This window comes from Crocodylus siamensis, chromosome 7 (assembly GCF_052110815.1).
Source record: "Crocodylus siamensis isolate JL-2025a chromosome 7, ASM5211081v1, whole genome shotgun sequence".
Lineage (NCBI taxonomy): Eukaryota > Metazoa > Chordata > Crocodylia > Crocodylidae > Crocodylus > Crocodylus siamensis.
In genome coordinates this window covers 8,136,942-8,162,986 of record NC_143401.1, presented here as the reverse complement: position 1 = coordinate 8,162,986, position 26,045 = coordinate 8,136,942, and the positions used below count along the sequence as shown (strand labels likewise).

Below are 26,045 nucleotides of genomic sequence, written 5' to 3'. Positions count from 1 at the left end.
AAGGTGTGCCAAGCTATCCCCTGGGAGAGCTTGGAGCCAGCTGGGAAGGGCTGATGCAGCTGGGATGCACTGTGGAGTCGTGCCTTTGCGCAGGGTTTTCCAGGGCTGAACCAGAGGGGAGGGATGCTGATCACTGAGGGTAACTTTGGTGCTGAGGGCATTCCCAAATGGCTGCCAGTTCCCCATACTATGTGGGGGACCAGGCATATTTCAGATCTCCTGTTCACCCCCTGGGCTGGGAGTGGAAATGTTATTTCTTCCCTACGAGGCTGTTCATGGCCTCCTGGGAAGCAGATGATCCCAGTGGGTTTTGTAGGCTGGGAATGTGCGGAGCATCTAGTTGAGCACCAAGGTATCTTGGGAAGGGACATGCCTAAACCAGGTCCCAGTTCAGTGCTGTTGAGAAACCCAATTTGCCCCTTGCTATGAGCTGGGTGGGCTGAATTTTCAGATGGATCTCAAAGGGCCCCTGAAATGTTCAGGCTGCTGGAGCCGGACTCCCCTTCGAGGAGGTTTTGTTGCGGATTTGAAACAAAAATGGGGTGGGGGAGACCACAAAAATGGGCTTTAGTTGAACTGGACCTATGGCTTCTTCGGCCATTTCCGTGCTTAAAAGGCCCAGTTTTGAAGGCTGAGCTCAAGGGACCTTCCTCTTTGAGTGGCAAAGAGAGAACACCGTTGTGGTGCTTGCCTGAGTCCACAGAGGAGGAATGGGCTGAGGGAGCTGGAGTCACCCTTACAACCCTGGTATAGGGACCCAAACAAATTCAGAGGAGGGTCTTCAAGGCAATGGATTGCAACGTCCAGAGCAGCTGTTGCTCTTGCAGTGTCCTGGTTTTCTGTCAGCGTGGGGGCTTGCACTGGAGTGATGCCCACCAGCTCCCTCCCCTTCAAGGTGTCCTGTTTGCAAACTTAGTTCCACCTGCCCTGCATTTTCTGGGGATTCAACCTGAGTTTTTTTACTAACAAGTTTCACGGCAAGTGCCTCTCTGCATGCCCCCACCACGTTGCTGTCCAGGACCCAGAGCCCTTGCCTGGAAAGACCTCAGGCTGGACTGAAACAGGGGCAGCTGATGGTGAGTTCTGCTTCTGATACTGCAGCACCACAGCCCTCCCTGGAGGAGAGCCCGCCATCCAGCGTCTCTCCAGTGCTCCAAGCGCAGAGGCCTGCGAGTACACCAGGGAGGGCCCCTGCAGCTGTGGCACGCGCAAGGAAGCATTTGGGAGGTAAGAGCCATACTGGGGGTTGATGCATCTGTCATTCTCTTTGGCATGAGTTAAGGACAGGACTTGAACCCAGAGCCTTCTGAGCTCTAGCCCCACCGCCGGAGCTGAAAGAGGGGATCCAGGACAGGCTAAAACAGGAACAGAGCTGTTCACCTCTGCATGCCAGTCACTGGCAGGTGACATTGGCTTAATACCGCTTCAGGGCACATTTGCCTGGTGGAGCCGCAGTGCCGGGCTGTGATAAGTGTGTTGTTTTAAAGTCACCTCTGGGGGAGAGGGGAGGCAGGGGAAGGAGGAGTGATAAATAGCTGGGCTGGGGTGTTAGTGGAAACAGGGTCCTGCTGCAGCTAATTAGCTGCGCTATCTTCCATCAAGGCACCTTTAGGGTGATCCTCAGAGGAGCACTGCGAATTTCAATCAGCTCAGCCTCTCCAGGAGGGGTCCAGGCCCTGGCAAGAGCCTTGGTTTCTGAGAAGGGAGGGGAGGGCTTGGCAGGGCTGGGGGTGGGGAAGGGCAGACCATCTTCCTGCTGATCCAGCAGAAGAGGGACTTGCAGCTGGGTAATTAGGGGAGAGAGTTCTCTTAATTAGTGCTGGAGAGTCTCTCTTGTGCTGTGCTCCTGGCCCCCGGGAAGCAGGGAGTTCATATCCCTGGCTGATTAGGAGCTGGGTCTGGGGCACTTGCAAGAGCTGCTTGCCATGGTAGGGATGTTGGGGGGGGGGGGGGGGTGGGAAGTGGGGCACTCATCAGTGGGCATGACCCCAAGGCCACAAAGCCTGTTTGCAAGGGTGTTGGGGAGGGTGAAGGAGAAGGGCTGAGCCTCACAGGTAGACAAAAAATAGCACTGGCCTTTGCCCTCAGCCCAGTTTCACGGTCCAAGGTGCTGAGCTTGATGCAGCTTGTGCCAAGTGCTTTGCTAGGTTGGGTGCACCCCAAAGCATTCCCCTCTATGCGGCATTGGTGAGGCTGTGCTGGAGTACCGCATCCAGTTTTGGGTGCCGCACTTCAAGAGGGATGTGGATAAACTTGAGAGGGTTCAGAGGAGGGCTACGCATATGGTTGAGGGCCTGCAGGTAAGACCCTATGAAGACGGACTGAAGGACCTGAATCTCTTCAGCCTCCATAAGAGAAGGGTGAGAGGTGATCTTGTGGCTGCCTACAAACGCATCGGGGGTGGGGTGGGGGTGGTCAGCAGGGAATAGGAGATGCTACCCTCGGGGTTACCAGAAATAATGGCTACAAACTGAAGGAGAATAGATTTAGATTGGACATAAGGAAGAAATTCTTTATGATGAGAGTTGCCAAAATATGGAATGGGCTTTCAAAGGAGGTGGTGCTTTCCTCTGCCCTAGCAGTGTTCAGGAAGAGATTAGACGGGCATCTGGCTGGGGTTACTTTATCCCAGCGCTCTTTCCTGCCTGGAGCAGGGGGGTCGGACCCGGCGATCTACCAAGTCCCTTGCGACCCCAGAAATCCATGAAAGCAATTGGATGTGCAGGGTCTCCTCTAGGAGCTGAATCCTGTTACTGGGCAGGCCATTTCATCTTTCTTGCCCTTCTCGTGCTTTCTTCTCCACACTGCGAGCTCCTCAGGGCAGCAGCTGTCTCTCTTACCATGTGTATGTGCAGCACCTGGCGCGGTGGGAGAACAAATGACTCTTTCCCACCCCCTGCAGGCTTGGCCTTCTGCAGTCCTTCTCTGTTCTGGCCGCTGCCGTGATTGCAGACTGTCCAGCTTTCAGGCTCTCTGCCTCACTCCCTGCCCCCAGCCTCTCCCGTGTCGCTCTGCACATATTACCCGTTCAGCCCACATTTGCAATTCTTCACCTGATACTTGTCCTTCATGACTCTTTCATGTCTCGCCTCATCCCTTATTTATAGCTGCCGCTGGTGGGTGCCTGCCCCATGATGTCTCCCCTGTGCTGGGCCTGTCTGCAGCCCTCTAGTTCTTGTTTGGTGAACGGTAATTGGGTTTGATTTCCAGTTCCTACTTGCTGCATTTGCTGCAATCGTTTTATCCCACTCATTCACTGCCCCAGTTTCTCTTATCTTCAGGCTCTTGTCTGCTCCAGGTCAGCTTTAAACAGCAAAGAGATGCCTAAGATGGGCTTCCCTGGGCAGATCCGTAGGAGATCAGGCACTGACTTCAACGGCAAGTCCCAGAGCTGGTCATATGTGGATTTATATAGGGTAGGGTCTTGCCTTGGGTGGGGGTTGACAGCCAATTGCCCCAGAGATGAAGGTAATGCCCTTGCCCCAATCTTTCACATGAGGTGCCGTGCTAAGGCCTGGCTCTTAATTGGCCTAAGCCTGCAGTGTGAGGCTTCAGCATCGCAATCCCCTTTGGATCCCTGCAAATCTTTTGCTCTTTCTTTCACTGTCTTCAGCTCCCTGAGAGAGGGGGCTTCCTAATCCCTGGGAAGACATGGTGAGAGAGGCTGGGCTTTGCTCAGCTCTGAGTTGTGGCCTAGAACTAGAAACCAGGCATGTTTTATTTCTCCCTCTCCACCCCCCCTCTTTCTTGTGTCCTTGAAATGAGGACGCCAGAGGCAGGGAGGAGCTTGTATTGGACTGAAGAACTGCGGGGCAGGGGCGGGGTCTGTTTCTGACTCTGCCATTGATGTATGGGGTAACCTTAGTCAAGTCACTTTGCTTCCCCATGCTTCATTTTCCCTGATTATTAAAGAGGGGGGTCACTTCTGGCCTGCCTTTTGGGGATGCTGTGTGGCTTAGTGCACTGCTGTATGGAAGTAATGGCAATGGGCTTTGAGTGCAGAGAGGCTGTGCAGGGTTTAAGCCGTGCACAGGAGGGTAATTGGAATCAATGTGCCGTGAGCCACGCAAGGTCTAGTCGGCGGGCCTGTGCCAGTCGTGTCCTGAGACGGCTTCTTGGCAGCTGTAAAGCAGTGGGGTATCAGCTCACCTCCTCTTCAGCAGGGCTTGTTCAGTAAGCGACGTTTCTGTCTGAGCCCCCGGCTCTGGCTTGGCTCCGGGCCGCTGTGTGACATGCTGTGCAATCCAGTAATAGCAGCAGCAGCGCAACATCTGTCAGGGAGAAGGGGCGGAAGAACGGCAAACAAGATGGAGCTGCTATGTAGGTCAGCATAGTAAGCCATGGGATAACAGGGTGGGTGTTTAAAACCAGGCTGGAGCATAGCTAAGCACGTTTGCAGGCGGCTGTATCCTGCGATGGAGGTCAGGGCTGGATCTTTGCTGCCCGCCATGCCAGCGGCAGGGACAACGGCCTGCGTTCCCCAGCGTCTATCATGGCATGGCCCTGCTTCAGGCTGTGACATGCAGCAACTTGCAGCCCTGAGCCCAGCATTGGGGGCTGAGCAATCCTGGCAGCTGCTTTGGGCTGTCCTGGTGGTTCACTACAAGACTGGTCCTTTCCCGTGCCTCAGTTTCCCGCTTTCCCGAGTAGGGGTCAAGCTACTGCCTGGCACTGGCAGCCCAGTGTGCTGACAGCAGCTTGGACAGAGGCCAGCGGCAGCTTGCATTGACCCATACAGGCAGCTGAAAGCCCAGCAAGGACTGGTGCAGGGTGAGAATGATCCTCTCTCCTGCTCTGCCCACTGAAGGTGCAGCCATGGGAGCCACCAGCTGGCTCTTCAGCCTCTGGCCCTCTGCAAACATACCCCAGGCAGGTCAGCCGGGCCAGTGCAGCAAGCACCTTTCCTCCAGCTGCTGCCTTTGGGCCTGAGCCGAGGATCTGGGCTCTTTCCTTTTGCCTGGAGCTCTCTGCAGGCACTTGGCAGGGGACTTGCAAGCACAGGCCTGGCCTGTTGTGCACTGAAGTCACACTCCCCTCGATGGCACTGTATGGCACGGGGATCCGGCGGTTAGGAGAAGGGGTGGCCACTGGGACTACTAGTTCTGCTGCTGCCCTGCTGGGCCACGAGGGCAAGTCACTGCCTTGCCCAGTGCCTCAGTTTCCCACTCTGTACAACTGAAGTGATGCTTCTCATGCAGCCTGCTGGAGTGGGGAGATGTGGGTGAGGGTGGTGGCGGCAATGCCTTGGCTGGAAAGGTGGTGGGGCAACCAGCCCTTGCCCTCTCTAAGTGGTAGGAAGCCCACAAACTCCCCCTGGACAGGGGGGAAGAGGTCTGGCCAGTGAAGAAGTCAGAGGTTTTTCCCACAACTACTTCCATTTTTGCTGGCTGTCTTTTCTCTTAAGGACGTCATGGCAAACCTTTGCTACCATGGAAGTGGCCGGGCGAGGGCCCTGTGGCTTGGCCAGCCCTTCCGGCAGATGAGGTTAATGCAGACGAGTGCGGAGGCTGGTGTGTATCCTGCATGGCCCCTTGTGCTCCCAGGGTCTTCTTGGGAAAGCTTCCCCGCAACCTTTAACAGGCTCCATTCGTCTGAGGATAAACAAGGCCAAGGAGCGTTTCCTTGCGCAGTAAGCGTACCACTAATCTTCTCCAATGAGCTAGAAAATGTTCAGCTGTTAGACGCGAGGCAGAGGATTGCCAAGTCTCCAGCCAGCCCCTGTACTGCATCGTGGGCCCGCTGACGGGCCGTCGCGTGGCGCCACGGGCAGCGCTCTGCAAGCAGGGGGGCCCGGGAAGATGAGGCATTTGTCATCCTGCAGGCTCCTTCAGACCAGCTGAGGCCTAGGGAGGGTAAGAGAGGTGAAGTGAGCCAGCCAGGGTCGTTCTAGTCGGGAGTGGGCTGCTGGGAGAATCTCCTTGTGAGCAGGGTTGGAGCCTGGTAGAGCTACGTGGGGAGTTTGTGCACGTGCCCGTGGGCGTTTGTGCAGTGTGGGTGTCTGGTGAATACCTCCGCATGTGTACAGGACTGCTTTGCAGGCTTGAGTTCATGGGAGAGCAAAGGTTAGAGGCTCATACTGCGGTTGTACAGTGCTCTCCAACGCATCATTCCCAGCTGGGGTCCTCCGGCACCACCTGCCCCCTTTGATAAGGAGGGAGGGAGGATGAACCCGTGGACAGCCACCTGGAACCTAGATTTGGACCCCTGTTGTGCCACAGACTTTTATTGTGACCCTGGGATCATTGCTTAGTATTGCAACGCTTTGCATTATCTGTAACAGAGCTGTTTGAGTTCTGAGTGGCTGGGGCACATGCCACTGGGGCACATGCTGGCTGCATGCCATGCCGTATGGGCCCCCCCGCTGTGCCACACTGCATGGGGTCTGTGCCGCCATTGCACCATGCAACACGGTGCTCCCTGGCCCTGCGTTCCTTCAGCCTACCAGGCCATGCCACCCTGCCCTGCCCCCAGGGGTGGGGGCAGGCAGTGGAAGCTGGAGGAGTGCGGAAGAGCCTGGGGTGCTGGTTAACCTCTCAGGGGTGCTTGTGGCCAATAGCCCACCAGTTGGACAGCTCTGATCTATACCCGGCAGCTACTAGCACTGCTGTATTGTAGAGGGGGGTGTGAGTGCCTTAGATTGTGAGATGCTTGGCTGCTATAACACTGTAATGCATGTAAGGTGTTTGCTCTGTCTCTAGGAAGGGCCCACACTTCTTGGGCCTGTTGGTTTGCCAGGCATGCCGTGGCAGCAGTGACCTGTGCTTTGCATTTTGTAAACTCAGCCTCTCTTCCTGCCCCGAGATTTTGCCTCTAGGGCAGTCCTTCCTCCTCCATGCCAGCATCCTTGGAGGTCTCTGCAGTCAGGCAGAAGCAAGTCACCTGCAACAGAAGGATAGATGCAGACTGGTCAATGTGCAGTAATTTCAAAATGTGTCTTGGGGCTGGTGATCAGCATGGATCCTGGTTTTCTCTGATTTTTAAAAAAATCCTCAAGTTTTGGTTAAAAAAAAAAACCAAACCCAAATCCACATTTTTCCATAATTAAAATGAAACATCACTATAGATCTATATCTCTATATCTATATCTATATCTATCTATATTGGTGGTGTTTCATTTATCTCATGGAAAAATGTGGATTTGGGGTTCCTTTTTAACAGAAAATTGGTGATTTATTTATTTATTTATTTATTTTAAATCGGAGAAAACCAGGATCCCTGGCGATCAGCCAGGGTGCAACAACATGGTACTGGCTTGGCTGGAAAGTGGGCTGAGTGATCGGTGGTCTACGTGTTAGTGCTTTATGGGCATCTTTCTGTCCAGGCTTTCTAACTTGGCATGAGGAGCCCGTTGTTCCACGTCTGTGTGTGAGGAGTCCTTGGGCATGGGCTCTCTTCCAAACTGAGGAGGAAAGGAAAGATGAGAGAGGCCATGAGGTGAACTGAGAGGTTGTGGCCATCAGTGGCTGGGCGTGGAGCCTAGGGTCCTGCCTCTGTTCTCTGCCAGGACAGGTGGCATGTAATGCAAACCTATCGAGGGGCAATACGTAAAGGCAATGTCTTCTGGACCTGGAATATGGACAGGGTTGGTTTTTTTTTTTTTTTTTTTTTTTTTTTTTTTTTAACTGGTGTGGACTGGGGTGGCAACATGGACCTCCATGAAGCTCCCCCCATCTATCCTCTTTGGGCAGTCCCTGGAAGGCCTGTTCCAAAGCCCACTGACACCCTGGGGCTCCCAACGTTGCATCCGGTGGGCCTCACCCGAGCCCTCCATCGTACCATCTTCTCCCGCCCGTCTCCGCACTCGTACAACGGTGCATTCTTCACATGCTCTGAGTGAAGTAATTACTTAGAGGAATGACAAAGTTCTGACTAATTACACTATCTCTTTCCTGCCTGAAACAGCTAATGAAATATTTGGGACCTGCTTTTAGCTAATTCAACTTATGAAAAAAAATAATTACTTGATACAAAATTACGTACTAAATTAGGTGGATCCTTGTGAAGCCCGTTTCTTGTGGGATTGAGTAAATTTTACTAATGCAGCCTAATAAAATAAGAGTGTAATTAGGATTAAAATAAAATGTTTGCTTTCTATAACTCTTCTTTTGCAACCGGCTTAAAAAAAAGGGAAATAGATGGAAAGTGCGGTAAAAAGGACCTGGCGGGATTCCATATTTTCTTCCAATGAATGTAGATCAAATTCACTCAGTTTGTAAGTGGAAAGGCCATTTTTCTGACTGCTGTGGCCGTGGTTGTAAGGCAGTGTTGGAAATTCAATCTGTGTGTGCATTCTGCTCTCGTCGGGAGCAATAAGGATCCCATGGCGGGAACTCCTCTGGCAATCTGGCTGCTAATTTGCGAAGCAGAATGGATTCCAGCTTGCTCTGCCATAGCTGGGTAGCTCTTTAGGGCAAATGTCTGTCATAAGCCTTACTTGTCTTACTACAGTAGACAGAGACGACTGGGAAGATGGGCAAAGAGCAGGGTGGATTTGGAACGGGGAGTTTATGGACTGATCTTAAGCGAAGCAAAGGCAACAGAGAAGCTTCTACTGAGCCTTGACTCGAAACCTAGGTAGAGCATTGATTCAGATGGGGCTTTTTCTCACCCCCCCATCTCACCTGCAAGGCACTTGGGTGCACGCTTGGCTTTAACAGCGGGCGTCGTTTCATTGCCCTCCATTGGCTGCTTGCAGGCTTGAGGCATGCGGTGGATGAAGGTCAGCATGTTCAGCGCCTGGCAGAATACGGTTTATTGAGCCAAGTCCGTATAAAACCCAGCAGTGACATTGATGGGGTTTTTGAGTCGCTCTGACTGTAACAGCATTGCTTCTCCCACTGGCGTGATGCTATGGCTGCAGCCTTCTGCTAACAGCAGCGTCTTTTTCATTTGAAAGAGCAGAACTGCTGTAATTATCCTGAAGTCAGCAGTAACTCCCCTGCTGGAGGGAGCCTGCTGGGCTGCTTCTGTAGGATCCTCTTGGACATGTATTCAATAAGAAGCTAAACACCACCTACCCCTACAAGTAGTGTGAGCTGTATGTAAAATGACCAGAGACGCATTCAATACACCAATGCGAGCATACCCAGGTTCCCCAGCCTGCGCTCTGAGCTGTGTCGCTTTGCTGATTTATATCAGCTGAGAATGTCCCCCCCGCACCCTCTATTTTTTTTTTAAAAGTCATTTCCTATTGAATAGCTACAGAATTACTGCCTTTATGGAAGGAACAATGGGCAGAAATGTTTCCTTTCCAATAAATGTAAACTTGCTTATATATCGGGGAAGGGCTGGCTGGGAGGGAAAGCCGTAGCTCCAAATAGCATTCTCTCCGAAATCTTCGCAGGTCAAACAAAACCCATGGGTCGGGCTCTCAAATAGCAGAATCTGGTGTAGCACCGTGGAAATTGGTAGAGCTGTGCTGGTTTAAGCAATGGCTCCCATGTTCTTTGCACCAACACAGGGGTGTTTGGTCCCCAGCTCATGGGCTATATCTGGCCCCCAGAGTCCTGTTTCCCCACAGGTCTGTGGGTAGCCCCACAGGCCATGGCTCAGTGCAGTAGATCAGGCATGCGGGGCCTGATCTGGGCACATCGGGCTGCATGGAGGTGGTGCAGGGCCTGATCCTAGAGCCTGGGAGCCAGGCAGAGGTGGTGTGGGACCTACCTGTGCACCCACAGGCCCAATCCTGTCCTGCAGAATCCCATCTATCCCACAGACTGGCCCTGCACCACTCATCTGGCCCACAGAGCTGAAAGGTTGAGCCGCCACTGCGCCTTTTGACTGGTCCCAGGGCCCCAAAGTGGGTCTGGTTTAACCAAGTGTAGGCTGGCATTCGGGGCCCACGTCTCTCACCACAGCAGGTCTGCAAGAGCCCCGAAAGCCCAGGTGAAAGATGTTACGTCTCCACGGAAGGTAACAATGGTGTTTCATGAGCCTCTATTGAATACTGAAAGACCCCAGGAGGCATCAGAGGGGCTGTCTTGCTGGGTGACATTTAAGTAATGGGCTCATTATGGCTCTGATTCAGAAAGTTGGGACAGCGGATCCCTTTGTGAGCTCCCCCCTCAAAGCTTCAGCATCACCTTTCGACCTCTGAAGGCTCAGGTCCCCCAGCAAATGCAATGTGTCTTATCCCTGGGCAGTTGTTCCTGTCCTCCCTGGAAGGATGCCTGCCTTGGCTCCAAACAAAGCCAGCAGGTCTGTCTCACTTCCCAGGGCTGTAAGGCTTCTGGGGAGAAGCCCCATCCCCTGGTGTGCGTGTGCATGCGCACCTGTCTTTTGCTGCATGGGATAAATCTTTCTAGAGAAACTTTGGAAGGCTTGGGGTTGCTTTGGAGTCGATGAAAATCATTTTCCCAACAAAGCACATCACCCACCGCCATCTTCTGCTTTTCACACACTCTGCCATTCTTCCTTCCAGACCCATGGTGCTGTGTTGCCCGAGGGAGGACTCTCCCTAGAAGAGAACAGTCCCCTGGGACCATGAGGCTTGGATCGCAGTAGGAGCTGGGCGGTGAGTGAGATGGACATGTGTTTGTTCTTTGCAATGCTTCCTTTAGGCTCCATTCAGGAGGCCAGTCCCACTGGCAAGGTCTGGAGCAGACTGGGTCACTGAGTGCCTTGGAAATTGTCCAGCTGGGTGACAGCACAGAAGTACATCTCACCATATCTTTGTAGAGATCTGGGTGATATAGTGTCAAAAACGCTCCTGGATAGAGAGGCCAAGCCTGGGAGAGATTAGACAGCCTGGAGGATGCTTGTGTGTGCATGGAGACTGCCAGCAAGGAGGCTTTACTGAGGGGTGGGCAGAGGTGAACATAAGTGTGACCAGTTTTGGGAAGGATGCTCTCGACATTCCTCTTCTCTGTATGCAGGAGCATCTAGGCACTTTGCTGTCATTCGCTGCTTGGAGTCCTGTCCCTCCTGCTGCCAAAATGTGGCTGTCTCCGGGCTGGAGCTTAGCAGCCCTTTAACTGTGCATTTCTGCTGCCTTCCCTTGCTTCCTTGTTACAGTGAAGCAGACTGTAGTGGGTTTGACATGGAAAAAGGAGGAGTGTGCTGCCTAGTCCGGGGGAACGGTAGGGGGGCACCAATTAGGCAGAGGATGCTGAGTAGCGGAGCTGTTCGTAGACCTACCAACAAAGCTTTTGCTGCTGGAACTAAGATGTCTTTGCAAATACAGTAGATCTGTTTTGACTCCACCTCCATGGAGAGGATGTCTTGGATCCAGGGTGGAGCTGCTGCTCATGGTAATGGGTCTCCCATTGAAACAGCAGCCAGGCACCCTCCTTTTGGTTTGGTTTAGTTTTAGTCCCTGGCCCAAATGGGGCAGGGCATGCCCTTGGATCTGGGTTTTGCCTGTCCTAGATGAACACCCCAACTGCAGAGATCTTGGCTTCTGTCTCTGTCGTGATAGTGCTGGCCTCGTACTGCTGGGAGGCTGGGACGTGGTGACAGCTCAATGAAGGGAATTCTTGGGCTCGGGCCAGCCCTCGACCTGGCGCATCTCCAGGACGCCGGGTCAATGCTGCTGCTCTTGCCGACGCTGCTTGGACTTGCTGGTGGACTCAGAACATCTGTTGTCAACTGGTTCTTAATGCTCCTCTCAGGCTCCTCTCAGTTTTTTTTGCAGCACTGGTTATGTTCAGAGGGCAGGGAGTTGCACGGAGGCTCAGAGGTGTAGCCTAGTCCCAAGAGAGACTCAGGTTTACTCCTTTACTTTGAGGTGAGGCTGTAGGTTCCCTGCAGTCTGGGGTGTGATGTGCTTTGTGGCCAATGGAGGAAAAGGCGGCGGTACCGCCCTTGTCTTGTCTGCCACGAGCTTGGCCCTTACTGTTAAGGGAGCCCTGGCTGGTGAGCCCTGGATGGTGGGGAGAGCATTGGCTGGGGGTAAGCATGAGCTGTGTCTCAGGGCCCTGGGTTTTTATGCCTTGGTTGGGTGCCCTCCTGCCATTTCTCTGCCCCTTAGGGAACAGGAGCTGCCAGTGTCACTCCTTGCACCCACACAGCCTGCCCTCCCTTGCTCTTCCCGTGTCCATGGCCTGTGTCTAGGTGCCCCTGCCCTGCAGAGCCCAGCCTGCCTTCCCACTGTCCTGCATCTCTTTCAGCTTTCCCCTTCTTCCCCTGCAATTATCCTAATGGGCACTAGACTCGGTGGTTGGGCAACCCACTGTCCCTGTCTCCCTGCCATTACCTGGGCCCATTGCTTGCTTGTCTTTCAGGCTGGGACCCTTTGGCCCTGACTGAGATGGATCAGTTCTTCCCCCACCCCTCCCAATGGAGTCTGACATGGTGCTTCTCGCCTCAAGGAGTCCTGCTGATGGGCTGCTGCTGTGCTACTTGCTGCAAGGCTGGTGCAAGAGAGGAGGAGATGTGGGACATGGGGCAAAGTGGGGATGGAGCTGCAGAGGCCAGGAGAGAAGCAGAGAGGGTTTCTGGAGACGGTGGGAGGAGGCGGAGGAGAATATTGTGCAGAGACTGGTTGGGGACCCCTCAGCAGGCGGGGAGCAGAGACTCCCTCACCCGTGTCTCCTTCACTTTTCACTGCATGACGGATGGGGAAACTGAGGCATGAATCAGGAAGGTGACTTGTCCAGGAGTGCTCCTGAGGTGGGGGAAGAGTTGGGTACAGAGTCTGGTGTCTCTCTCTGCCTTATTTCCCTTCTTCCAGGGAAGGAAGCCTGGAGTTGCAAAGGACAGCAAGGGGTGCTGGGGGGGCTGGGCATGTCGGGGTGCCCTGGAGCCCACGTGGAAACTGTCCCCAGATAACAAGACCGTTCAATCATGTTCTTTGTGTCTCTGGGCTGGGGCTGTCTGAGGACAAGGCACCAGCTTCTTGGGTGTGGGGATGACTTATGGTCAGCTTGGGCTCACCTCTGAGTTTCTAGGTCAGCCAGACAATGGTAGAACTGGAAATAGAGCCCAGGAGTCTGGGCAGCACTCTCCTGAAAGACACGTACTGTGGTTGCAGGTGGAGATTCAGCTACAGCAAGCCTGTAGGTCCTCTGAGGGCCTGCAAGTCCCAGCCTCTTTGCACCCGACTGATACCCACCTGCCCTGGCAGGCACCAGCTGGCATCAATCATGGAGTGGCCAAGAGCTGAGCGGGCTGGAAGACCAGGCAGGTTGGGGCCAAGTCCCCGCAAAGGCATTTGGGGAAAGTTGTGTCTCCTGACACTGCTGAGATCCCTGTCTGATGCCCTCCAACTGCCCGAGAGCAAGTTTGAGCTGGTGTTAAGAAGCGCGGTGATAAATCAGCCAGTGCTGCCATTCTGCCCTGCCTCATGCACATGCTTTATTGCCCTCTTCCTGTGCACGGTCATTTCCCTCTGTGCTTGAGTGGTTGCTGTGCAGGTGTCGGCTGCCACCGACGCAGCCACGGTCCAGGGATTGAGGGCCAGGAGAGAGGAGTGGAGGCAGCTTCTTGGAGCTGTGCCTTGCAGAGGCTGCCCTGGTCCCTGGTGCAAGGCAGAGCAGCTTCACCAAAGGCCCAAGTGCTCCCTGCTTGCCCTCAGTGCCACCACTGGCCACCCCTTGACTGAATGGGTACATGGCTCTGCTTGCCTGCCTTCTGCTTGTATGCCCAGGGAGGTGCCTTGTTGCAGACAGGGCTGGAGTCTGGTTGCATTTGGCAGAGTGCTCCCATGGGCACTCCGGGAACAGGGCACTCTCCTCTCCAAGCTGGACCTGGGTCGAGCGAAGCAGGACACTGCACCCTCTCCCACCAGCCAGATGCTGCAATGATTTGTCTACCCAAATGGAAGGACTGGGGTCTAGTCAGAGCAGAAGACTGGGAGTCAGGACTCCTGGGGTCTTCCCCCAGCTCAGCCATTGACTCAGCGTGTTCTTGGGTGAATCCCATCCTCTCCCTCACCCTCTTCTCTTTCTCACATCTGTGGAAACAAAGAGAATGAGACTCACAGATCCACAGATGTTAGGGGCTGGAAGGGACCTCAGATGTGGTGGCCTGGGTGTGCTCTGCAGAACCCCAGGGGGCAGTTACTGCCTCTCCTTGCTTGAAGGGTGGCCAGAGATCAGGGAGAAATCTGCCTGAGTTTCTTTCCCTGGGAGTTCCCCTTGGCATCCCCCAGGCCATTTTAACTCCCTGCAGCCTGGAGAAATAGGATGTGTTGCATGGCCTAGTCTTCCGGAGCCTCTCCTTTCTCTCACTGACTTTTCTTCCCGTGTGATAACCTTTAACAGTAAGCAACATGGATCCAACCTGGGGACTGCCAATACTGTGGCAGGTGCCTCTACCAGATGAGTTAAAGGAACAGCCTCCTTAGCAGGTGGGAGTAGGAGTCTGTGCCCATCCAGGGGAGCAGCAGCTGCTGGGGAGATGTGACGTGTACGCGGCAGCATGTCACACACGCTCGGAGTTGCACACCAGTGCTCCTCTGTGCTTCTTCCTGGAGGGGGAGCTGGTACTGGTACAGCACTGGCCAGGCCAGGTCCCTTCCGCCTGCAGAGCTGCAGCACATCGGCACTGCTGGGCTGGGTAGATCAGAAAGGTCAGGTGTTCATTTAGCTCCAGCCTAGATCCTAATTCCTTTGCCCCCTTACACGTGGAATGGGGAACAGGCCTGTGCCAAGTTCCCGGTGCCCTAGGGAGCAAGTGGGAGCTGGAAATCTGATCCACCCCGACTTTTTGGCTGCTTCTAGATGGACCCAAACACTGCCTTTGCATGGGTTTGTCCACCATGTTTGACCAAAGGACTAGAAGAGGCCTCCAGGCCTGGGGTATTTAGTCCTTGCTCATGTAGGCCGAGGAAGCCTCCACATGCCCACTTCCTTGTGCTCTCAGATGGACTGGCTGGAAATGAAGCACAATTAAATGAACCCATCTCCATTCAGAAGCCAGAAGGAGAGACGGGGAGCCTGCGATCCACATGAAACCAGTCCCTACCCTAAGTGGCTGCTCTAGTGCCTGGTTGCCTCCCCAGTCTGCCCCCAGGAGAAGCCCCGTTCTGTGTGCAGCGGTGGCTCACCTGGGACTTGCCGGAGAGAAAAGCCTCCCTTGCCAGGCACCATGTGGTTTGTCATCCCCACAGCAAATTAGTGCATTTGGTTCTCGGCGGAGGGGCCATTTATCTGCTAGCCTCGAAACCCAGCGCTCGCTGATGATGAGTCCTCTCTCATGCCGCCTGACCCGCTCTGCCGGGGAGAAAATGCAGCGGAAGCAAAAGCAAGCAACTAACTTTGCAGTGGGGGAATTGCTGATGGGAGTTTCTCCTGGCGTCAGATGTAATAAAGGCAAGAAGTGAGTTATTTGTAATGGTAATTACGTGCCTCCAGTTTATCCTAGCACATAATTGTGTGGGCGGTAGGTTCCCACTGGTGGTAATTACCCTGGTGTTAAATGGCACAATATTAAGGCGTGCTGATTTTTTCCCTTTTTTATTTTGCAGTTTACTGTAACAAATTCGGCTCGTATCAACAGCTCTAACGCCAAGATCCCACCCTGGCAAAGCCCGCTTCCCGGCTCTGGCTCAGATCTGATTTTCTGAGGAGCTGTTCTCATCTCCGTCTTGCTGTCTTGTTCCCCCTTTGGCTCCTTCCCGAGCTGTGGCAGCCTTCTGCTCTCGCCTCCCTCCATCCTAGCCTCGCCCAACATCTGCGCTCTTTCTTGTCTTGAATACGAGACGCCCCCATGGCGATTCTCCCCTTCCCATCCAAGTCAACACATCAGTCCCTTATGCTGAGCCACCCTCTGGCCCGATGTCTTCCTCACCTGTAAGCTTTTGCTTCCCGCTCTTCCTCGTTCAGATCTCCTTTTCCTCCCATTCCCTTTCTATATTCAGATGGGCTGTTCTTGCCTCAGCCCAGTGCCCTGTCCACAGCCCCTTTACCTTTGCAGAGATATTGAATTTGCAGCTCCATGTGCTGTCTGGGAGATGGGTGTGGGTGCCACTTTTCCAGTGCAACGTGGGCACCAGCGTGGTCCATCTGCTGGCTGGAGACTTAGGAATCCTTTTTCTCTTTGGGGTCGAGGGTGGGAATTTGGTGGGGCTGGTGATGGAGGTATCGGATCACCCTTTCTCTGCCCATTGTGGGGTTGTTCCTCGCTCTCCTTTTGGAAGCGTTGGAGTCTGGGGCGTGTGACCAGGTTTTCCATGCGTCTGATCTGTGTTTCCATCTCCGCTCTGCCTCTAGCTGCTGACTTCCCAAGTATCTGCAGCAGGTTCCTCACCCAGAGTCACTAATGAACTCCATCTCCCTGGCTGGGGGGTTGAACTGGCCCCTTAGGACCAAGGTCTATCTGAAATATTGCCTGAAGCTGGATGGGCCCAAGTCTGGCATGGGGAAGCCTTTCCAGAATGAGGGGAAATCTCATCTGTGCTGGGCTTGGCCTTGTGGCTTGAACTCCCAATGGGAACTCAGCCCATCAAATGCCTCCCTACTGGCTGCTCCAAGGCCAGGCATGTTTCTCAGCTCCTTCTTTGAGGGAAGTACACAGCAGCGCACCCATACAGGAGGAGGATCAAGTACATGACAGAGGGTAGATGTGTCTGAGGGTGCCTCAGAAATACCCTGGTGCACGGGAGTCTGTGGGGAATGGGGCCTGGCACCCTCTCCTGCAAGGAGAGCTGAGGTAGTGGAGGCAGAGGGGTGCTTGCCTGAAGTCAGTGGAAGAGCGGTGATAAGCTGCCCGTCTTTGGGGAATGCCTGCTATTGAAGTAGATGGGTCTCTGTGCCATCGATCCGTGATGTGGGGGAGTGGGGGGCGGAGGGGTTCAGAGCCAGCACTGTTTCCCCTGGAGTAACTCGTCGGGGACGAGAGGTCTGCAGCATGGGAGGTCATTGGGGCTTGTCTGTGCATGGGGGTCTGGATCTCTGCTTGGAGGCCGCCCCTCTCCCTAGCTCTCTGGAAGTGTTTGAGTGCAGGGACCTGGATTAAATGATGAGTTGGAGGAGGAGATAAAGATGCCCCTGGGCGGACCCACGCATCCAGGTTGTTGGGTGCAGGGAAGTTGAAGCAGTCTCTGCCTCTCAGCTGGGCCATGTGCCATGGGGCCCCATTTGATCTGTGAGTCAAGAAAGCACGGGGCTCTCTGGAGCGCTCGGGGCGGTGACTCAGCCAGTGGGCAAGGAGGGCTGGTGGCTGAGAGGAGCCCCCATGTGCAGGGGAAGCGAGAACAGCACTGGGTGATGGCACGCCGCAGCCCGTGCTCCTGGAAGTCCAGAGCAGCTCCTTGTTGAAGCACTTGGTCATGATCTTGGCCTGCCTCTCGATGCTAGGCAAGCAAAACAGGCCCCTCTTGAGCTTCACCCAAGCTTGGGGAGCAGATTCATGTCCTCCCCTCGCATCTCTGGCCTACTAGCGATGAGGCGTCCAGAAATGAGCCTTAAATCCCACCCCACCCTCGCAAGGAGGAATGAAAGGAACCGGGGGCTGGATTCATGGGGAGCCTCCTGCCAGGGGATCAGAGCTGGGATGGCAACCCAGGGCCTCCCAAATCATGGACCATTGTCTGGCTCTGCAAGATGAGGGGGCAGTTTCTACCCTGAGCTGGGGACGCGATAGGATCTCCAGCCACAGCTGCACACCAAAGAAGCAGCTCAGATTGTGGGGACTTGGTCCAAATTTAGGCCCTTTTAGGAAGTGATGGGACCAAGTCCTCTGAGCAGCTAGTGGTCCGCGAGGCTGGGAGGATGTTGTAGAGGTCTCCTTGGCGCGCTTGCTGGACCGCAACCTGCTTTCTGGAGGAGGTCAGCAGTTGTCTCTGTGTTCCCAGTTCACTTGCCTGTCGTCCCCCTTGGCTCCTGGTTGGACCAGTCCCTTGCTGTTTCCACTTGTTGCTGGATTTCTCTGCCCTTGAGCTGTCCAGATACAGCCAGCTCCGTCCCCACCTGCTGCAGGCTCCTGAGAGGGCCATGCCTGGCAGGGGCTGCTGTGAGCCGGGGCTGGCGCTGACACGCCTGGCTGGAGAGGCTTTGTGGAAGGTGGTATTACCATGAGAAGCAGCAGCCGCTGGCAGGGAGGGAGGTGATGATCCCCGTTATCAGCACCCGCATGCTGTCCCCAGCAGCTTTCCATTAGCAGCATCGCTCTCCTATCGGTCCTGCCGGCTCCTCTCTGAGCACTAGTCCTTGAAATGACCCTTATCTCCCCAGGAAAGTGCAGCACCGCGACTCTAGTTCCAGCCTTAGCCTCTGCAGCGATGCTGCTTTTGCCCCTGAGTGCCCACTGGGCATGAGAGGAGCCTGGATCCTGGTCTCTGGGGGGCCCGTGGCCACTCTTTTCACTGAAACTGGGGTTCCAGCTCTGACCTGTGGGCTGTGATCCACGCAGTGGCCTCACTCGTGGCTTGCTGGCACCTGGGCCTCTCCTGCCACTGTTCAGCCAGCCCCAGTGAGGCTGGTCCCCAGGCTGCCCTGGTGCCGTGCATGTGACGCCCAGGCTGGGCGCTGATGCTGGCTGGGCTTGCACACAGCTTGCAGTAATTGAGGCATCACTGCCATGCAGCAGAGCTCATGTGCTCTGTAAATCCTGCCAAGGCTGCTGTGCTGAGCAGTGGCCGTGATGCATGGCGCTGCCAGGCCGGCTTGGGGGGTGTGCGTGCTGTGGTGGGCAGGGCTGGGGGTGGGCGGGGGTCAAGCCAGATCCCTTGCACTCACTGTGTTTCCCTGGGTGCTCAGGGGGTGGCTCTGGGGCTAGCCCTGGCTCCCACGGCACTAGCAGGCGGGTGGCTGGGTGCAGGCTCACGGGGTGGGGCACACAGGGATTGCTGGCATGCAGGGGGTTGTGCTGCATTGTGGTGGGTAGGGGCTATGCCATGCAGGGTATCTGAGAGGGTGGAGATCAGCCAGGGGGCATTCCCTTCCCGCTGATCTGTTTTGGTTTGCTGGGTGACCGTCAGACCCTATCCAGCAGGCTGGGTCCCTGCTAGTATCCCAGGTATCCCTGCTGCAATGTTAGGGGGCTATGCTGCTGGGCTGTCATTGTCCCCTCACCTCCGTTCCCTGCTGTCCCACCACCCTCTCCCTAGCAAGAGCCCATTGCCCTGCTCTGTACCCCGTCCTGATGCTCCTCCACCCACCCTCTGCAGCGCTGAGGAAGGGAAATCTTCCCTTGTCTCCTCTAGCCCAGTACTGAAAGTCCCCTCCCCACTTTTCTTCCATGCCTTGCTCCTCAGGGGCAGAGCCAATGCTCATGGTGCTGTGCCTGGCAGGGACACCCTGGGCTGTCCTGCTGCACCCCCATCTCTCTCTCTGTCTCTCTCCTCTCTCTTTCTTGACTCCTCCATCCCATCCCCAGCTTGCAACCCTCCCTGGGGACAGATCTGCCCATCCCTCCCTTGCCTCTCCTCCCACTTCTCCCCCCATCCTTCGAGGCCGGTCTGAGACCTTTCCACCCCCAGCCTTGAGCTGGCCATTTGCTTATCCCGTCCTGTCCTGGCTGTGGCAGATCCCAGGGTGGGTGAGGAAGGCCCCGGGGGGCACTACTGCACACCCCACCCCTCCCAGTGCTCCGGATGGGGGCTGGGGACCGTGGTGCTGCTCGCCCCCACCTCCTGCCCACGCGCTGCCTGGCTTCATTACAAGGCTTCCTCAGGGCTCTTCTTCCCCGGTGCTGACAGCGCTTTATGAGAAAATTACAGAGCTGCCTTGCTCTCGCAGGCCCCGAGCCTGGCTTTGTTTAATTCATCTCATTCCCCGGCACAAAAGCCCGGGCAGCACGTAATCATGGGCTGCTCCGCTATTTTGACTCGCGCCTGCCGATGCAGTCGCAATATTTAAATCAGCGGGGTGGCTTTCCTCCCTCCACGCCAGGCGTTGATACCTCTGCTCCCACGCTCTCGCCCCACCGAGGCTCGCAACCGGCTGCCACCCCCAGCCTCGGCTCAGCGTGCAGAGCACTGCACTGCACTGCCTGATGCGAGGGGGAGCACGGCTGTCTACAGCAATGGACTGGCTGCTTTGCAGCAGCGCTGGGGAACCCCAGGCCCTTGCTGTGCCAGATGCTGTACAAATGCAGGAGGGAGAGAGGAGCAATGGGTCAGAAACAGAGCAGAACTTGTCCCCCTTGCCGCGGCTTGAAGTCCAGTCCCTAACCTGTCCCCCCTGCGTCGCAGTGAGCACTTTCCCTCCTGGTCTAGCTGCCTTTATCCTCCGTGCTGCACAAACTTGGGGAGCGGGGGAGTGAATATGCAACCGGAGCCCTGCTGCTTCTATAGCCCAAATCTAGAGCTTTCATACTTGCAAAGTGTGCCTATGCCACCAACTCGCCGTGCCAAGCATCAGTGCCCTTCTGCATGCCAAACTGCCTCCTGAGCTATGCTGGAGCAGGGCTGCATGCAAACTAGTTAGCTTGTCCGCGGAGTCATTAGCCCAGACCCTCAGCGATGCTCGTTAGCCCGCCCTCAGCACTGTGTGAGTGCAGCTGTGCCACTTCCAGTTCAGGGGCTGTTCAAACGAAGCAGCACACTTTAGGCAGGAATGCTGCTGCCTGGTGTGGCAAGTTCGTTGTGCAGGTGACTGCAGTATGGGGCTTATGACACATGCTCAAGAGGCTCTGGTGCCAGACAGCAGGTAAGTGTAGGATTCCTGCCGCACAAACTAGAATTGCCATATTTTTGGTGTTCAGGTTTGGTGACTGTTTGATAGTATCCTCTCTCCAAAACCAGCTCGGTTGAAGGAGGTCAGTGCCTTCCCCTCCTGAAGGGAAAGAGGCAGAGCCAGCGTGGAAGGACCCAGACATCCTGCCTTCCTATCTCTTGCTCTAAGTGCTAGATGGTGACATTTTCCAATGAGGTTTCTCTTGTGAAACTCTTCTCTGTGGGGAGGTGGAGTGCTGGACCCAGCCTGGAAATGAATTTCTGCAGGGAGCAAGGGCTATCGTAAACCATGCTGCCTCCCAGCCTGAGTGCCAGGGAGGTTTCTTTGACACATCTTCCCTAACATAAATCCAGGGCAGGCTGTGCATGTATCTGGCTGGCAGGAAGATCTGGGATTATCCAGTCTGGAGGGGAGAAGTCTGAGTGGGGGTTTGATAAGAGTCTTCAATACAAAAAGAGTTGTTACACAGAGGATGATGATTGCTTGTTCTCTGTGTCCACAGGGGACGGGACAAGGTGTAATGGGCTGAAATTGCAGCAACGGAGATTTTGTCAGCTGCTAGAAAGAGCCGTCTAGCTCGGAGGCTGGTTAAGTGAGGAACAGGTGCTCTAGTGCGAGGGCAGAGTCCCTGTCACTGGGAGTTTGCAGGACAGATGAATATCTGACTGGGCTGGTACAGACTGGGCTGACCCTGCTGGAGCAGTTGGTTGGATGTCATGCTCTCTTGAGGGCCCTGCCAGTCTCATTTTCTGTCGTTTCCACACATATGCTGTTATTTCTAGCACACCACGTGCGCCAAGGAAGATGCATACCTTGTCTTGGCAGGGCAGCATGAAGAAGAAATGGATTTTCCCAGTGTCGTGGTTGAATCCTGACTGCATGGACCGGCTCGCTCGCCTTCAGCCAGCTTCTGGTTGCTTCCAGCAAAGCTACTGTCAGCTTTCTCATAGCTGCTGCTGGCTAGACATTAGCTTTTCACGGCTTGGCCAAAAACTGCTGCTAGTTTATCAGCAGCTGTGAAAGGGTTAAAACTGGACGCTGCCCCTGCTGAGTGCTGGCCAGAAAATCAAGCAGCCATGATAACATCTCCATCTCCATGCTTCCCCTTGTCTAGTGGGGAAGAGCAGGTGGCACCGGGCACGGGAGCCATCCCCATGGGCAGGAACCAGTGGAGGAGTCTGAGAAACCCCATCTCCGTGGCCAGATCTCTGACCCGGCAGGGGAGGCAGTGGGGGTCGGGGGGGAGAGAGGGACCAAGCGGCCTCCTTGGTTGGTGGCATCTGGATGCTGGTGGGGCAGTGAGTCATGTCTTGGCTAAGTCCACTGTTCAACGGTGTCTGTCTCCTTGCAGAAGGGGCACTTGTGCCAGGGATGGGCAGAGAGGACCAGCTAGTCCCCCATTCAAGGCCTGGGTTCTGAATGTCGTTGCTCTGGCTGGGACTTGCCCAAGCAGGGAGCCTTCACGCTCATCTCCCCATGGCAGCAGCTGCCAGACCTGTCCTGTAAGCTCTTGTTCTTCCTGGCTGCTCCACTCTGCGTATCCTAATGAAGACATACCATTGTCTCCTGCACAGCCCAGGCAGGCAATGCCCTGCCATGCTCACTGCAGGTCTCCGCAAGGCTTTCCATCTCATTTCTCATTCCAGTTTTTATAAGCTTCTCTTTAAATTCATCACGCCGGCCACACTGGTCCAGCCACCTTTACCCTTTGCCAGCTGGACCCCCTGCTCATGTTCATACCTGGGGGGAGGGTACCTTCCTCTGTGCCATGGTAGGTTGTGTCCCATTCCCTGCGGGGCTCAGTTTATTCCAAGGGTATGAGATTTTGCTGCTCGCCGTTGGCCGTGTGTAAGTGCAGACACTGTGATGAAGTCTGCAAATCACCCGTTGCTCTGGGGAAGAGGCTGCTCTTAGCACCCTAGGTGGATTTATTGTTTGGAGTGAGAGATGGGGCTGAGCTATGAATCCAGGTCTAAATGCCCCTCAGAATTCATGGCATGAGCCATAGCCGCTTGCCAGCCAGGAGAGTTTGCGGGGGTTGTAGGCTATTGTAATGGGGCCGGGCATCCTGGGCAGATCCAGGAATGGACGCTCATAAGTCCCTGCCCAGAGCTTTCCCCAGGCTGCCAACCCAGTGGCTGAGCTACTGGCACAGCCCCTTCTTTAGGTAGTCACAGGCTGGGCTGGTGCTGGGAGCTCCTGCCAAGGATGATGTTGGACCCAGGCTTTGGGTTCAGCCCTGTGGTTTTGCTCCAGGCTAGCTGCCCCTTTTGAACATCGCTCCGACCTCTCCCTGTACCTGCGGTCTTCTCCCTGGTCCCTCTCTCTGCTAAGCTGGCATCTCCTGTCGCCAGAGCCCAGGCAGGGCCCGTTGGGGCCCGCTCATGATCCACTGAGCAGCTCTCTGCTTTTAATTGCCCGCTCTGTCTCTGCAGTGCCTCATGCTCGGCTCTTGCTCACATCAGCAGGGCTGGGGAGCCAGGATTGTGGCCATTTTAATAAATAAATAACTTGGATTTGTTAATGCTGGGTTTGCCCTGTCTACAGGACTGAGGGGCCTGCACCTGTCCAGCTCGGTGGGGTGACACGAGAGAGCCCTGCCCATGCCACGAGGCTCCGGCAGCTGGGCACGGACTCGTTCTTCAGCAGCTTCCGCCAGGAAGAGAGCTGTCGTCCATTGTACTGGGCTAAGCTTCAGATGGAGCAATTAAGGAGCCTCGTTAGAGCAGGAGTCAGATTGCCAGGGAGGGAAGCAGGCGAGCGCGACCGAACATCCAGCCTTGTGGAGAGGAAGAAAGGGAAGGAAAGGAGCTTGTTAGAGGAGACTCGTTCCTAGGGGTTGTCATTCTGTGCCTGAGGCCACGTGGGCTGCTGGCGGTCCTGTCCCCTCTCCCCGGCTCCGCGCAGGCCTGCTCTGTCCCTGGGGTGACGGCACCCGTGTCAGTAGGATTGAAGCCTTTTACTGGGCACTGTAAAGGGCCGTCTCCCCCTTGGCCTTTCTGTCACTCCGCCAGGCCTCGTCATCCAGCCAGGAGGTGGACCTGAGTTGATGGTCTAAGGCTGGGGGATTCCTCGCAAGAGAAGAGCCGTGGAGAGGGCATCCCGTGGGGGCTAGGCATCGTGGGGCCATGCGGGCACTGTGCGGAGCCGCAGTCTCACCCTGCTACCCCAGCCCAGAGCTCCCCAATGCACTGCTCTGCAGATGCGCCTCGCTCCTGCTCTCTCCCTTTCCTGCAAGTGCCCAGAGCTCTGCTGAAATCCATCCTGCAGGCTTTTGTCAGATGGACTAAAGTCTGTTTTTCCCACCCCACCCCACTTCCAAGCTGGGCTTGGATTGAACTGGGGGTGGCTGTGACTGCAGGTGGCCACAGCATCACTGGGCTCTTCTTCTCACGTGCTGTGTGTGACCCATACCAGACTCAAAGCCCTGCTGCAGGTTACCAGGGATGGAGGCTTCCTGGCCACAGCAAATGGATCAAAGAAGTGCCCGCAGCCAACAGGGGAAGATGGATGCTTTCAGCCACCTCTCCCTGTCTCTGTACAGAGCCATCACTTGTGCAATTACCTTGGTCTCACGTGCAGTTTACCTTTCCTAACGTATGATCTCGAAGACAGGTTGCCCAAGGCACCCTTGCTAAATATGCTAACAAGATCGCTAATGGCGTCTGTTAATTAGCCAAGCTACGCTGGAGAATAAGTAATTTCCTCATTTATAGTCATAACAAAGCCAGCCCTTTGACGGATCCTAATGAAGTCAAAAGCACGCAGTCTCGTGTGCGCTCTGCCGCCCGAGCCCCAGGCTGTTTGCATCATGCTTGGGCTTTGGGCTGCGACTGCAGGACACGAGCAGCAGCGTTGTGCTCTCCAGCGCAGAGCTGCCGCCTTCTTGCGCCTGCATCTCGCGGGGAATCCTGTGCCACGATGAGCGGCTGTGGCAGGCAGTCTGTGAATGCCTCGCTTCCCCGTCCGTGGCAGCCCAGTTCGCCATCCCTCCCTCTTTGCCGCGTCCTAGCTATCAGCTGCTTTCAGCTTTTTCCCCCTGTGTGTTCTCCCAGCCGCTTCTCACAGCTCTTTAAAGCGGGAGGGGGCCATGCTGAGTGTCCCATTTGACACAGAGCCTTACCCGAGATCCCTGCTCAGCTTGATGGGGCAGATAAGTCATCAGCCACTTTCCAAGGTGGAAGGGACCTTAGGAGGTCACAAAGTCCAACCCCTTGCTCAAAGCAGGACCAGCCCCAACTAGATCATCCCAGCCAAGGCTTTGTCTGCAACCTTGGAGGATGGAGACTCCACAGTCTCCAATCCAAGCATGGAGATCTTATTTACTGTCTTATTTTCCTGGTGTCTGGACCTTGGTCTGCCTTTATCCACTCTCAAAAACCACCTCATGGCGGGTGTCTTTGTGGGGGGGTGGTGTGCTTGCCAACCACAAACAAGCCATCTTTTCACCTGCCCCAGGATGGACTACACAGATTGAGCCTTCTTAGTGTCTCGCTACTGGTGGATGTTCCCAATCTTGGCTCATACCGGACGCTTTCCTGCATCATTAGCTTTGGTAACTCAAATGCTGAGTTACCGGGTGGGCTGGCTGGTTTGGGACTGTCCCATTTGCTGCCCAGCCCTTTCAAGCTCTCGTGCACTGCTGTTGAAATGGGGGGCAACGGGAGTTGGTATAGGACTCTGCATGTCAAGAGAGAAGGGCCTGTGTCTGTGGGAGCCCTGGGTGATACGAGCCATTGGCAGTGATGTGGGAAGAGCCCAGGGCTCAGATCGCAGGGGGGCTGTGGGTCAGGGCTGAGGAGCTGGTGCTGATGAGCAGAAGGAGCCCAGGACTGGGATGGCTGGGGAGCTGTGGGTCAGGTTTCAAGGGCAATGGCACAGCTGTGTGTGAGGAACTTTGCCAAGTGCCTGCATGTATTAAATTTGATTTTTATGGCCACATGAAACCGCCGAGGCAAGACACTTCCGGTTGCTTTAAAAAGGCAGCTGTAAAAAAAAAACGTCCTTAGTGCCACTGAATTTATTTGTCCTACTCATACTTTATGGCAGCACCAGGCGCTCTGGCCTGCTGACGAGCTGCTTATTCTTAAGCTACTGATATGATAGGATACACCCGGCTTGCCTGCCTGCTCTTGGGGAAGCTACTGTCTGTCTGTCTGTCGAGGATGCATGTTGCCATTGTGGCTTTCCCCTTGCTTACCTTTTTCCTTCCTGATTTAGTCTGCATTAATAATTATTAAACCACAACTTGTGTTTTCTAGGCTCCCACGTGAACTAAACCCAGAGAACGGTGCCGGGGGAATAGTCTGACCTTGTTTCTTGTGTCTGTGGAGATGGCTTTTTTATTTTTCTCACGTGCTGCTACAAAGACTCAGAATAGGGCAGAGAAAAAGGGTGGGAAAATAGAAAACAGCCCTAAAGCTGACACTACTATAGAGGCTTGAAAAGCAAGTTCCCCCCTCCTCTCCCTTCCCTGATTGGGAAGGA

At 55.1% G+C, this 26,045-nt stretch overlaps 1 protein-coding gene across 3 annotated transcripts in view; it reads left to right on the top strand.

Annotated features, from left to right (window-relative positions):
* Positions 1 to 26,045, top strand: part of DLGAP3 (DLG associated protein 3) — a 116,182-nt gene that overhangs the window by 63,446 nt on the left and 26,691 nt on the right. For 2 of the 3 annotated variants that reach the window (XM_090057769.1, XM_090057767.1), the window contains exon 2: positions 10,421 to 10,513. The exons of the other annotated variant lie outside the window; for it this stretch is intronic. The gene's annotated coding sequence lies outside the window, so the exon portion shown is untranslated. The remainder of the gene's footprint in view (positions 1 to 10,420; positions 10,514 to 26,045) is intronic. 3 annotated transcript variants of the gene reach the window in all.